Source organism: Molothrus ater, chromosome 3, assembly GCF_012460135.2.
Source record: "Molothrus ater isolate BHLD 08-10-18 breed brown headed cowbird chromosome 3, BPBGC_Mater_1.1, whole genome shotgun sequence".
Taxonomy (NCBI): Eukaryota; Metazoa; Chordata; class Aves; order Passeriformes; family Icteridae; genus Molothrus; species Molothrus ater.
In genome coordinates, this window is record NC_050480.2 from 62,040,037 (window position 1) to 62,052,370 (window position 12,334).

The 12,334-nt window shown below is 36.3% G+C and overlaps 1 protein-coding gene across 3 annotated transcripts in view; it reads right to left on the reverse strand.

Moving 5' to 3' along the window:
* NKAIN2 (sodium/potassium transporting ATPase interacting 2) overlaps positions 1 to 12,334 on the reverse strand; it is a 525,471-nt gene that overhangs the window by 263,125 nt on the left and 250,012 nt on the right. The window lies entirely within an intron of this gene.

A 12,334-nucleotide genomic window follows, 5' to 3' on the forward strand; every position in this document is an offset into this window, starting at 1 on the left:
TTTAAGTATTGTGCACCATATGCCTCTAATTCAAAGGAAAAAAATAAGGCAAAAATACATACTCATCCCATTTTACAAAATTTGAAACCAGGAAAGCTTTGCAAATGGAATTGGATTAGATTGAGAGGAAAGCAAACAAATTATTATATGAAATCATAGAGCTGAGATAGAAGAATAATTCTGGTTCATCCTAAAGATATGGCACACAATTCTGACAGAAATTTAAGCATAATTTGTTGGTTTTGTTTTCGGGACCATTGTTCAGAGGAGATATTATTTCAATCTAAGGCTAGACCTCATATTTTTCTTATAACATTCCTAACACAGCAAATTGGAATCTAAGAAGATTATTTAAACTTTAAATTAAACAAGTCTTAAAAAAATTCTTGAGAAAAACATGATAAGGAAATTAAATTGACTTTCAGTGTACAAGATGCATATGAGCTCGTCGTGTATCATAAATACAATCAATTGCAGCATAATTTCTGATATAAGAACATTAGGAGATACAGCAAATGTAGTCAAGAAAACTAACAGTGCAACTGTGAGTTGCCTTGAAACATCAGATTGCAGAACTTTGCTTCACTTTTAGAGGGATATTTGGTAAAACGTTTTTTTTCCAACCCAGCTTTTCTTCAGTTTCTTTGATTCTTACATATCTTTCTTGGCATTATGACCTATGCACAGCTCAGATAGAAAACTATACACATTATTTTGATAAACACTCAGTGCTTCACAGATCCTTTCCCAGCACTTTTCAGAAAAAGTAAAAATAGCAGGTTGTTGAAAGGATGATAGCTCAAAAAACTATAAGAAGGTAAGAAAGGTCAACAGTGAGGGGGAATACAGAGCTGATACTTCAAATGGGGTGGGAATATATCCAGATGTCAAGATGGCAGTCGATGACATTAGCAATGAAAGGCATGGCAGCTTCCACATTGAGGCAGTAGAGCCATGTGACTTTCACTGGAGCAGCACAACTTGCCATGCAAAATCTGAGCATGGCTGAGCCAAGAACCTTTGCCAGTGCCCCCAGCACTGCCACATCAGAGAGACTGTGATGACAGTTTTATGACAGGAGACAACAGAATGACAAACTGATAAATGTGCTTGGAAAAGCATTGGGTTTTTAAGCGACCAGACTGAATTATTCCAAATTCTGGAAGTTATAATGAAAATTGAATGGGTTTCTCCTGCTCTCCAACTTCATTTCAAAGTGCCAGAAAGAGTGCATACTCCACCGGGTACATGGAAATAAGTACTAAAACATCCAGTAGGAAAATAATGCCATTTTCTAATTGCTGCTGTTTCAAAATCATCAAGATAATTTTGTGGCCATTGAAAAATCTTGTATCAATGCAAGCTAAAGTTCAGGCTTATATTTCATGCTTGAATTAAATTAGAATATTCTGCTGGCCTGATTGCTTGGATATTTCAAAATTATATTTCTGTCCAAGCACAAAATGTATTCTATACAAAGAAAAAAATAAAGAAAAAGGAAAAGAAGAAGATATTTCCAAGAATAAAAACAAGCCAAGGTAAAGTCCTGGAAAAATTATAAAAGAATGAAAAATTACCCATGATAATTTACAGCAACATCCAATGTTTTTTTTCATGTATCACAGTAGAGGTTCACTGGATGTTGCTGTTTAACATTTCTTTTTGCCTTCATCACCCAGCCCATATTTGTGCTTTATTATTGAATATCATCCAAATTCACCTGTTTGTTGGATTTTCTTAGGCTAGCTGACTTACTGTAGCTTCTGAGTGCATCTTAAGCATGGATTACCTTTCTAAAGCACTGGCTGGGCAGGATAATAGTTATTAGTCTCTTGTTAGAGATAAGAAATTTCTGCCACAAATGAGTCTGGGGTGCTGAAGGCAGCCATGTTATTCATTACCAGTGCCAGAAAACCATGTTGTGCACTAATAAGGAGATGCTCGCTTTGATCACACAATTAAGGACTGTGGCATAATTCAAAAACACAGGTGGCTAAATAAAGGTCACAGAGGCACCGTCAGTTTTGGAAGTTTCTCGGTCTCGGATGCCCCATTTGCAGCTTTAATAGATTCTTGTTCCAGTGCTTGAAAAAGTGTATGTGTAAGCATTTTCTCAGCTGCACTTTCACTGTGAATAGTGAGTGTGATGCAGTCAAGTAGCCACAGTTAATATTGTGTGATGAGCACTGTCTTCCACATGAGCTGATAATAGCTCCCAGGTGAGTTTGCTGTTAATACATAGGTATAAATACCTCTATGCTGTTTAAAGGACACATTGAAAACAAAAAGAATCCCAAAACCACTGTTACACAGAGATGTTGATCAACATGTGAGCCATTAGAGACTCTCAGCCTCTCAAAACAAAACTGTGCCAATCAAGACAACAAAATGACAGAAGGCAACAGCCCACCACCCACAGTTATATGAACTAGAGACTTCTGTGTTCTGCCCTTTCCTCTTTCCCCAAACTGAATGATGGCTTCCTGCCTCTGCCCCTCACCACAGGCATGAAGAAAACTGGTCCTCTTTGTTCTCCCTTCTACAAAGGTGCCAGTTGCCTGAGCCAGGAGAGGCATGGGTTGAGTAAGGGCCTGAGTAGCCCCCAGGGTTCATGCCTTTGTTCAGCAAAAGCAAAGCCTGCTCCCTCAGCACTGTGGCTCAGTTGCAGGGTGGATGGCTGCATTCTGGCTCTCCTGCCTAGAGTTTGTTGCCATCCCCTGATTTGAAATCACTGCCCATTCCAACAAATCTATCTGAATTTGTAATGTGGACAAGAGACAGCCTGAAATGATGCTCTGTGGCATCTCTTCCCTCTTTTTTTCTATGTCAAATGTCACACTGACTTTGCAAGAAAGTACTAGAACACATTTGTATAGTGGTTGTCAAAACAAGCAAACAAAAAAAACAACCAAACCTTTTCTATTTTTGTTTGTTTGCTTTTAGTTCCCTCGATCTAGATGATCAGAAGACTGAGTCACTTTAATGGTAAAAATAATAAATAGATTTTGGAAAAACTTTAGTTTGAAGTGTTTAAATGTAGCCAGTTCATAAAAGTGGTTAAATATCAAGGTTCTGTAATGGAAACCACTGGACAACTTTACATATAAACACTTATTGCCAAACCTGACAATCACTCTGGAAATTATTAAATAGATACAGTAATTTATTTTTCCCCAGCCTTGTTCAGAACACGTTGAACAAATGCACTGCTAAGGCTTCAGTAATATTTAGGTGATATGTCCCCATTCATTGATGATACTTAAGAGAAACAGTCCCATCAAAAAGATCTGCTGTCCTTTTTCTACAAGAAATTTCAATAAGTTGCCCAAATCTCACTGCTCTTTTTTGTTCATCTCTCCACATTGTTCAATATTCCTTTGCCCTTATTTCTACTTTAAATGTATCCCATAGTATTAGTCATAGGGAGAACAAACAAGAGAACTTCCAAAGCAAAGAGGGTAAGGGAGATAGAAGTATTAATACTGCAAAGAGATATAAAGTCTCAAAACAGAAAGAAGCATGTGAAAGGTTAAGTAAATAAGATAATGTTCAAATATATAAGCCACAGGAGGTTATTTGAGAGTATGATCACATTTTAAAGAATAAAAGCATAAGAAATGTAATTTTACTGTCAGAAGAAAAAGATAATTCTAAAATGTAGACAGGATCTGTGTCTCATGTATGCACTAGGGAACAAAAGCCAGAAAGATAACTATAAAACTATAAAACTCTAAGGGGTAAAAAGAAGAAAAAAAAAAAAGAAAAAGAATTGTCAGAGAACCACTATCAGGTCAGTAGTGATCAGCAAGAAATTAGACCAAAAAGATTAAGAAAACTTCCATGGCACCTGAGTTCTGTCCCAGAACACTAATGAAATGGCAAGAAAGATAAAAGAACAGAGAGGTTATGTTTACAATCTCAGCTGCAGGACCACCCTTCCAACAGAAATGCAGTGAAATCATCAGCAAAGGAGAGTTTGGCATTAAAATAAAAAGAAATAAATCTAGAACAAGCATAGACTTGCCACATACATCTAGTTATAAAATTAGAAAACTCTCCCCTACCAGACAGAATTGGTCCAAAGGAATCAGAAAGTCTTGGCTGAGCAGTATAAATATGGACTCATCTGGGGACTTACGTAAATGCTCATTGTATTAACTGATTTTTTTAGCAGATGCAGACCTAGAAAGACGAAAATACTTAGAAATCTCTGTCCTTTCCCATTACTAAACACTTTCTTGTCTCACCCAACCTCAGATCGTACTTGCCTGGAGGAGCATGGATGGGGAGAAAAGGATAATTAGAGCACCCTGGTACTCTGCTGAGCTCTCACACTTGAAGTGTCTTTGGCTGAATTAATTCCGTAGCCACTTTGTCTACTCCCAGTTTAAGTGAGAACCTGCTGTCGAGGTGACATTCCCATGGCACTCAGTTTTGAACAAAATTCTGCAGAAAGCAGATGAAGCAGCATAAGAGACTGCTGTGTAGCCTCAAATTCTAACTTATATTCCCTATTTTCCCCAGCACTGTTCTAAGTGTGTTGAAGATTTTGCCTACTGAACATGTATTAGGAAGCAATGAAGTGGATCTTTTTCCATTTATCCCATGGGATATACTTGCAGAACATTCAAACTAATAGATGGCAAGTCTTAGAGAAGGTGTCAAGTGTAGATTGCAGGTGTGATCCCCTAACTTTCAGTGAGAAGAGTACTGGTCTGTACAATCATTTTGATTCAGCAGGGATTTCTGTCCTAATCTCTTATTTTGCTGTGGAAAAATAAATGACTGCTATATATATAAATCTGCAGAAATTAGGCCTTAAAAAGCCTCCAGTGCAACATTTCTACTGATGAAAGAAAGATATGGGAACATCTACCTAAACAGAGAGAAGTCCTGAATCTTTAACTTAAGAAGCATGCTAGTGCCCTAAATTCTTGATTCTGGCATGAATTGCGGTGCTAAGAATTCTTCCTCAAAATAATATGTAGCCAGCATGTATAAATCACTGATATGACAGATCAAGTGAGAAGATCTGTTTGGTGCGGCGAGCTCCTTTCCATATGTTTTTTGACACCCAACCTTGTGGATAAAATGTAGCAATAAAGAAATTGCAGGAATTAAATGAAAGAGAAAATATATTGTCCAGCAAATTTGAAAATTTCTATATAATTAGTTTGCTACCTTTGGTTTTACATGTTAGAAAGCAATTAAGAAATGGATGCTAAAGTGTATAGGTAAAGTACAGAATTATGGCTAATTTTCTAATTTCATATTAATTCTAAGCAGAAGACATGGCTTGGGTTCATTTAGTTTCACAACTGGAAGACACCAAGACTATTAGCTACATCACTATATTTTGAAAAATTTATCACAAGGGTTGTGGTATTTTCATAGATTAACACTTATTAAAGAACAGTTTTATGGAGACCAACCTTGATTATATAAATACATATATAAATGCCGTTTCATTACAATGCTATCTTCCTTTCTATTAATGTGATTTTAAAAAAAAGTATTAAAAAATTATATATACAAAGCTCCTAGTTCATTGTTATTTACAAGGATATTTTTGGTTTAGTTCCGTTTCATTTTAAATGATATGACAAAACCAGTGCAAATATAAAGAGCAAGGACTCCAAACATCACCTGTGCAGACATTAACATTCAAATATCAGCCTAACACCTTTTCTTTCCAACACTGAGTTTACAACTGGTTTTTAATTTTTTTATTCTGTTGTCAGACATGATGTTGAAATATTTTTATGTTTGTTTTTAGCTTTGCTGTACTCCAAGAATAATTTTACACTTGTCAGTTTCTTCTGGCATATTTAGAGATTTCCCAGCAGTACGAGATTTCCTGCTTTGTGTTGCTCTCCTAGGAAAGATCGGGTGAGCAGTCTTCAATGTTCTCCCTGTCTTACTAACTACTTCTTTTCATTTTTTTTTTATTTCCATTACGATGCCTTCTTATTTTCTTCTTGTAATTTCCTTATCAAAAATACCAACAATTGCCTCCCCCAAAAGCCTACAGATCTATCTTAAAACTTCTGTTTCTTCGTGACAAAGTATGTGAGAAGCTTTGACTCATTTTCAAGCACAAGAACCAAAAAAAAATGTTGCCATATTTTTGAAGAGCCTCCATAAGTTAAAAAGAAAAAAAAAAGCAAGCAACCAAACAACAACCTCAGCATCATCTAATTATGATTCCTGGCAGGAATTCTTCAAGTCTTTTCTAACGACAGCAAAGGTTCAAATGATGATGATGGTCATAACAGGACCTTTGTGTTTCTCACCACCCACACATGCATTCATTTGTTCTGTTTAATTTCATGTCACCTGGTATTTTCCCTTTTGCCACCCAAATGCATAAATGATAAAGTCTGACTCACAGTTCACTGGTTTCAAGGGCTAAAAATCAGAGACACAATGCTGCAATTTATGGTCACTTCTCTGCAAAGTTCTCATTTCTTAATGACCCATAGTGGGGCTGCTGTGGAACTGTTTACTTGTGTTTATACACTCTCTCTCACTGTGCCATACATCACTCCTGAATGTCCATTTGTGTTTACCCTTCAGCAAACTCCACACAGTGCAAAATTTAGCAGTACATTTTTCTATGTGATAAGAAAAGTGGAAAACATATTAAGCTGGAACTGAAAACATGTACACAGCATGCTCAGGAATTTCACACTGGATCCAAAATGTAGGTCTGAGCCTTTACAGATTTAAAGAGGACAAATCAAAGATTTCCTAAACATTTCTCTTCTACGACAGGATCAAACAGCTTCAGTTAAGAGCAATAAATGAAGGAATTCTGGGGTCATCGTCAGGTAATATCTATTGCATGGGCAACGATCCTCTAGACTTTTTTGTTATTGAATGCTTTAAACTAGCATGATAAATTTGATCCTCACTTGAAAATACATGTAAATATAAATGATTAACTTCAAGCAAAGTCCATTGGAATCATTGGAACGTAAGTACTCACTAAGCATGAGATAGCTGGCAGAACAAAATGCAATGATAAATGTTATGCTATTGAAGAAGGAACTTTGGGTTTTGGTTTTATTAAATTCAGTGGCTGTCTAACAGACACTACATACCCAAACTTAATTATTTTACCAGTGTTTGTAATGATGTTATGAAACTTCCTCTATTAAAAAAAATAGAATAAGAAGCAAACAGAAGAGAAAAAACAAGAACAAAGAAAAATATATATTAAAAATCTTGCTAAAAACAAGAACAAAGAAAAATATATATTAAAAATCTTGCTAAAGTAGCAGATTATGCTGGAAGAAAGGTGTTATGCTTCTATCTATATATTTCTTTTTCAGAAACATGACCTAATTTTCTCAGTTTTAAAATGCTGATAATGTGAAATATTTGTCAAGCACTTAGCAACTACAGTATGGAGTGCTGTAAAAATACCTGTTTTGATCAGACTATATGTTGCATACAGGCCAAAGATTCTGTCATGGAAAATTTACATCCATTACTATTGGAACTAATCCACTCTTCCACCTATTGGCCTAGGATGAGCTACCTGTCAGGTTATAATGCAGATGCTAACACAGATGTCAATTACAGTATGCTCGTGGCTGTTTGGAGTATAAAAAAATACGACTTAATTTTTAATGCTATCAAGTTGCCTCTTTCCGTGTAATTAAATTCATGTAACAAAAATAAAAAGCAAGTCCTGAACTAAATTCTGCACCTGAAATATCATGAGATTTTTGAGAGGGAGGAAGGTGTTGACAAAATAGATACTGGTTATTTTCAGGCTCTAAAACAAGTACTCCTCCAGTTATGCTGCTAATTTGGTGGTGGTGTTGTTGTTTCTTTTCATTTACCATGGGGAAAAAAAATCCCTTCTTATCAGCATTACTTTTAGCCCTTAACAACAAATTCTTAGCTGGTACATTCAGTTAAGTTCCACTGAAAGCAATAGCTTCCCATGTATTTACACCAGGGCTATAATCCAGACAAGGATTTTAAATCCTCGTGTCTGCTGGCCTGTGATAACTGTGTCATCTCTTTGTGACATCCTGTATCTGATAGAGGCTAGACATTTAATAATGTGTGTGGCATCTAACATGTCATCTTGTTAGAAAAGGAGACAAAGCTGTAAAGACCCTTATCTGCAAGCTTTTATTTTTAAGATAATCGATAAACTCTTCCATAATAATTGTACCCCTGCAGGCTTCAAACGGCAGACACTGGTCAGAGTCACAGTGATCCCTCTCTGTTCCCCAGGCAAATGAGGTAAAACTTCAGAGGGACTTTCCTGTATTTACAATCACAGAAAGAAGCCAGACAGGGAATCAGAGTCTGAGACTTTTCTGCAGTTATGACTAGAATCCCCTGTGCTGAGCCTCTGCATGCCAATGCTTTTCTCTTCTGTTCCAGCAGCATCTTTCAGCATGCTGAGAGTGTGCATGGGGTGATGCTCCCACTTCCAGAGTCTTGAGGGAATTTGACAGTCACAGGAAACCATAACAAAAATCCAGTCTCACCTAGTGCATGGTCATTAGGTGTTAGGATCTAAATGGGGGATCTCTTTGCAAAATGGCAGTCTGGTATACATCTGCCATAAAACACAGGTGTCTCCTCATTCAGGTTTACTCTTGCCTTTCTCTCTGTGATTGCTATCTTCTCTCACTTTTAACTTCTCTCTCCCAGTGACTATCTTATCCCACCATCGCTCCATTTATACACTGCTTAGCACAACAGAGCACCTTCTTGGTTAGCACTTAGAATTTACTGCAACAAAAGTGATTAATAATGACATTAACAGGAGCAACTTTACAGACTGTGCATTTTACTGTGTGATAATTCAAATCCCAGCATTCTGACAAGAAAGCTTAGTTAAACTAAAAGGTGTGAAATTAGTCTGCAATTTTCCATATAACATATAATTTATTACTCTTTTAAGTAGGTGATAATGCTCAGAAATGCCTTTACAAAATTGAAAATGCTCAGAAACAAAATTTTGTATGCTGGACATTTTTACATCACAAATAATCAAAAGGTACCTTTGTAAATATATTCTACATACTCATATAAGAAAATTTCTTGATTTGTTGGCTTCTAGATACCAAACTTAACAGTAATACTTTATTCCTCTCTGTAGTTTTGGTGAAGATAGTACCTAGTTCTGTTGTTCAGGTTGTTTCAGAACTCACATGAAAGCAAAGCTGCTTTACTTATGTGAAAAATTGATACAGTGAACTAAGAATATTCCACATGAATGTAGGATTTGCTTTCAACTTCAACTAATATTGAAATGTACAGGATTATAATCATCGGATTGTTTTGTCCCTCAGTTTTGAAGTTTCATGCTTATTAAGGTAATTTAAAGGAATACTCCCAGGAAGGAAAGACATGCAGAGCAATATAAATTATTTCATATGTTGCATAAATATTATCAAAAGTGGTTTTGCAAGATTGGCCAGATATATTGGTTTGGTAAGATATCTTCAGAATCCCTGCTACAAGTGCACATCCTCCATATATCTGAAATGCAAAGTTATCATTCTGTTTATGAGGGTTAGAAAACTCAGTAGGCAAAAAATCCTCTCACATTGTAGGTTTGCATTTAAATTTGATTTTATTTAAAAAGAGAAGCTGTTTTTTCTGTTCTGTGTTAGTTTTATAATAAATTCCAGCAGAAATTCTCTTTTCAGTCAATCATATTGACTGTGGATAAGAATTTATAACCACAATTCTCCAAACATCGTCACACTTATCTTCATATCTAATTCTGCTAAGTTCAGTGTTTTGCTGATAAATAGAAAGTTAAAAGGTGCATGTAGGTGTATGTAGGATTGATTACTTAGTTGTCTGAATATCTTTGTTCACTGCAGCAAGCATCTCATGACTCCACACAGCTGTCTATTCATAGAAAATTAAAGAACAGGTAGTTCTACTTCAGGTAGAAGTGAAATTAAAAACTCCTAATTAGATCTTATGTTAGCATCAACACTAACCTTTTTTTACTTTTAACATTCTTAGTATCTTGTTACAATCCTCGTGATACCTGCTAAAGGCTGTGGAAACTATTAAAATAGTGATATTCTGTACACATTTTATTCTTCCAAATAAAAGAAATGAACTTTTAAAGAAAAAGGTAGAAGTTAATATTCAAGTAATGCCTGGCATTTTGAGGACCACAATTTTTACTAGAATCAAATTGAGGTCACATATAATTTAGTTACAGCAAAATTCTCCTCATTTGGCAAAAGCAGAGGCAAATTTTTGCATATGTATTTATTCTGGAAGGACATACAGAGAGAGAAAACTTACAATTGGAGAAGCATTTTAAAACTGCAGCTATTTATTACTTAAGATGTTGTTCCCTGGATTAGTGAAAGGAAAGAAAGAGAATCTCAATTACAAGTGTTATCTGTTATGTATATTAAAAGCTTTCCATTTTCACTGGTGACAACCACAGCATACACATAACTATTAACTAAAAGCCTTTCATAAGGAGTGTATTAATAGCATTTCTCCTTCTGGTAGGTATAAATATTTCATCTATAGCTCAGGAAGACTTCAAATAGTTAAAACCGTTAGCGATGTCATTCTCCATTCTCTTACCATGCTACTTCTCACAGAAGCTTTACAGCAAGGAAGCCTTAGACAGGTGAGAATCAGATTTCACTGCAGAATAGCACACTCATTTAATGCTTTTCCAAATGTCCCCTTGTCATGTGGTTTTCTTGGGTTTGGTAATTAGAAGTAAAACTGGAAGCAGTGCACTCTAGCTTCAAAGGGAGACCTAATAAGACAGAACTCAGCATGGCTCTCCTATCTTTCTCCGTGTCTCCTATGAGACACACAGAATCATGTGGGAAAAAACCTCCAAGATCATTGAGTACAACCTTTGACTGGCCACCATTTTGTCAACTAGACCATGGTACAATGTACCACTCCCAGTTGTTTCTTGAATGCCTGCAGGGATAGTGACTCCATGACCTCCCTGGGCAGTCTATTCCAATGTTTAACAACCTTTCAGTGAAGGAATTCCTCCTGACATCCTACTTTAACCTCCCCTGGTTTAGCTTATGGCCACGTCCTCTTATCGTGTCACTAATTGTCTGGAAGAAAATATCAACGCCCATCTTGCTACAACCTCCTTTCAGGCAGCTCTAGAGAGCAACAAGGTCACCCCTGAGCTTCCTTTTCTCCAGGATAAACAACCCCAGTTCTCCCAGCTGCTCCTCATAAGACTTGTGATCCAGACCCTTCATCAGCTCCATTGCCCTTCTCTGGACACACTTTGATACCTCAATGTCTTCCTTGAAGTGTGGGCCCCAAACTGGACATGATACTGCAGGTGTGGCCTCTCCAGTGCTGAGTACAGAGAATCAATCACTTCCCTGGTCCTGCTGGCCACACCTTTCTTGATACAAGCCAGGATGTCACTGGTCTTCTTGGCAAATCTCTTATGCAGATCTTATCAAGGTCTTTACCCATCCTGCCATAATCCTGTCCTTAAAGGTATGGGAGCAACCCTCTTTTCACAAGAATTGGTGCAAACCTCAACCACTTTGAATAATTTGAAAAGCGTTTTTACTTTTGGTATAAAAGATCCAAAAAAGTATTTTGATTTCCTGTCTATGCTATACTGATCAGCTAACAAGTCCTAACAGGCATTAGATCTTTGAGGAATATAAATAAATATATTCTACTAAGTCATTAATTTCCATATATAAGTTCTCAAAAAAGAATCCATTGATAAGTGTAAATGCTTTTTAATAAGTGAGAAGAAATAGTTCCAAGTATCAGTGAAATGAAATAGCAAACTATGCACAGGCATATTAATGAATATTTCTGGCTGTCTTAACACAGTTGTCATTGACATTCAGCACCCAGCACTCACCATGCAGCTTCAAATAGATTACATAAAAATGATGGAGAGACAGATGATAGATTATTTTTTGAGAGTCAAGCCCTACAGGAAGAGGACTATCATTTCTCTGATTTTTGTACTCCTTCAGGATAAAGGTTATACTGTAAAGAAATGGAAACTGTCCTCCCATTCAAGTAACAGCAGGATCCAACTGCGACCAACTTGATAGATTTAAATGAAATAGGAAGCAACAAATGCTACAGTTACTTAGTCTAAAACCTCACTTAAAAATCCACTCAAACTTGCAAACAATTCCCCACAGGATATTTAACACCAAAGCTGCCCTCCCGTGTCCAAAAAAAGAAAAAGAACAAAAACAACCTTTTCCAATTAGGCAAAATGAGATCTCACATTTGAGGTTTGTTTTCAAAGTGTATTGAAGAAAAGAGAAACCAACCCAACAAACTAAACCCAAAAAGTGTA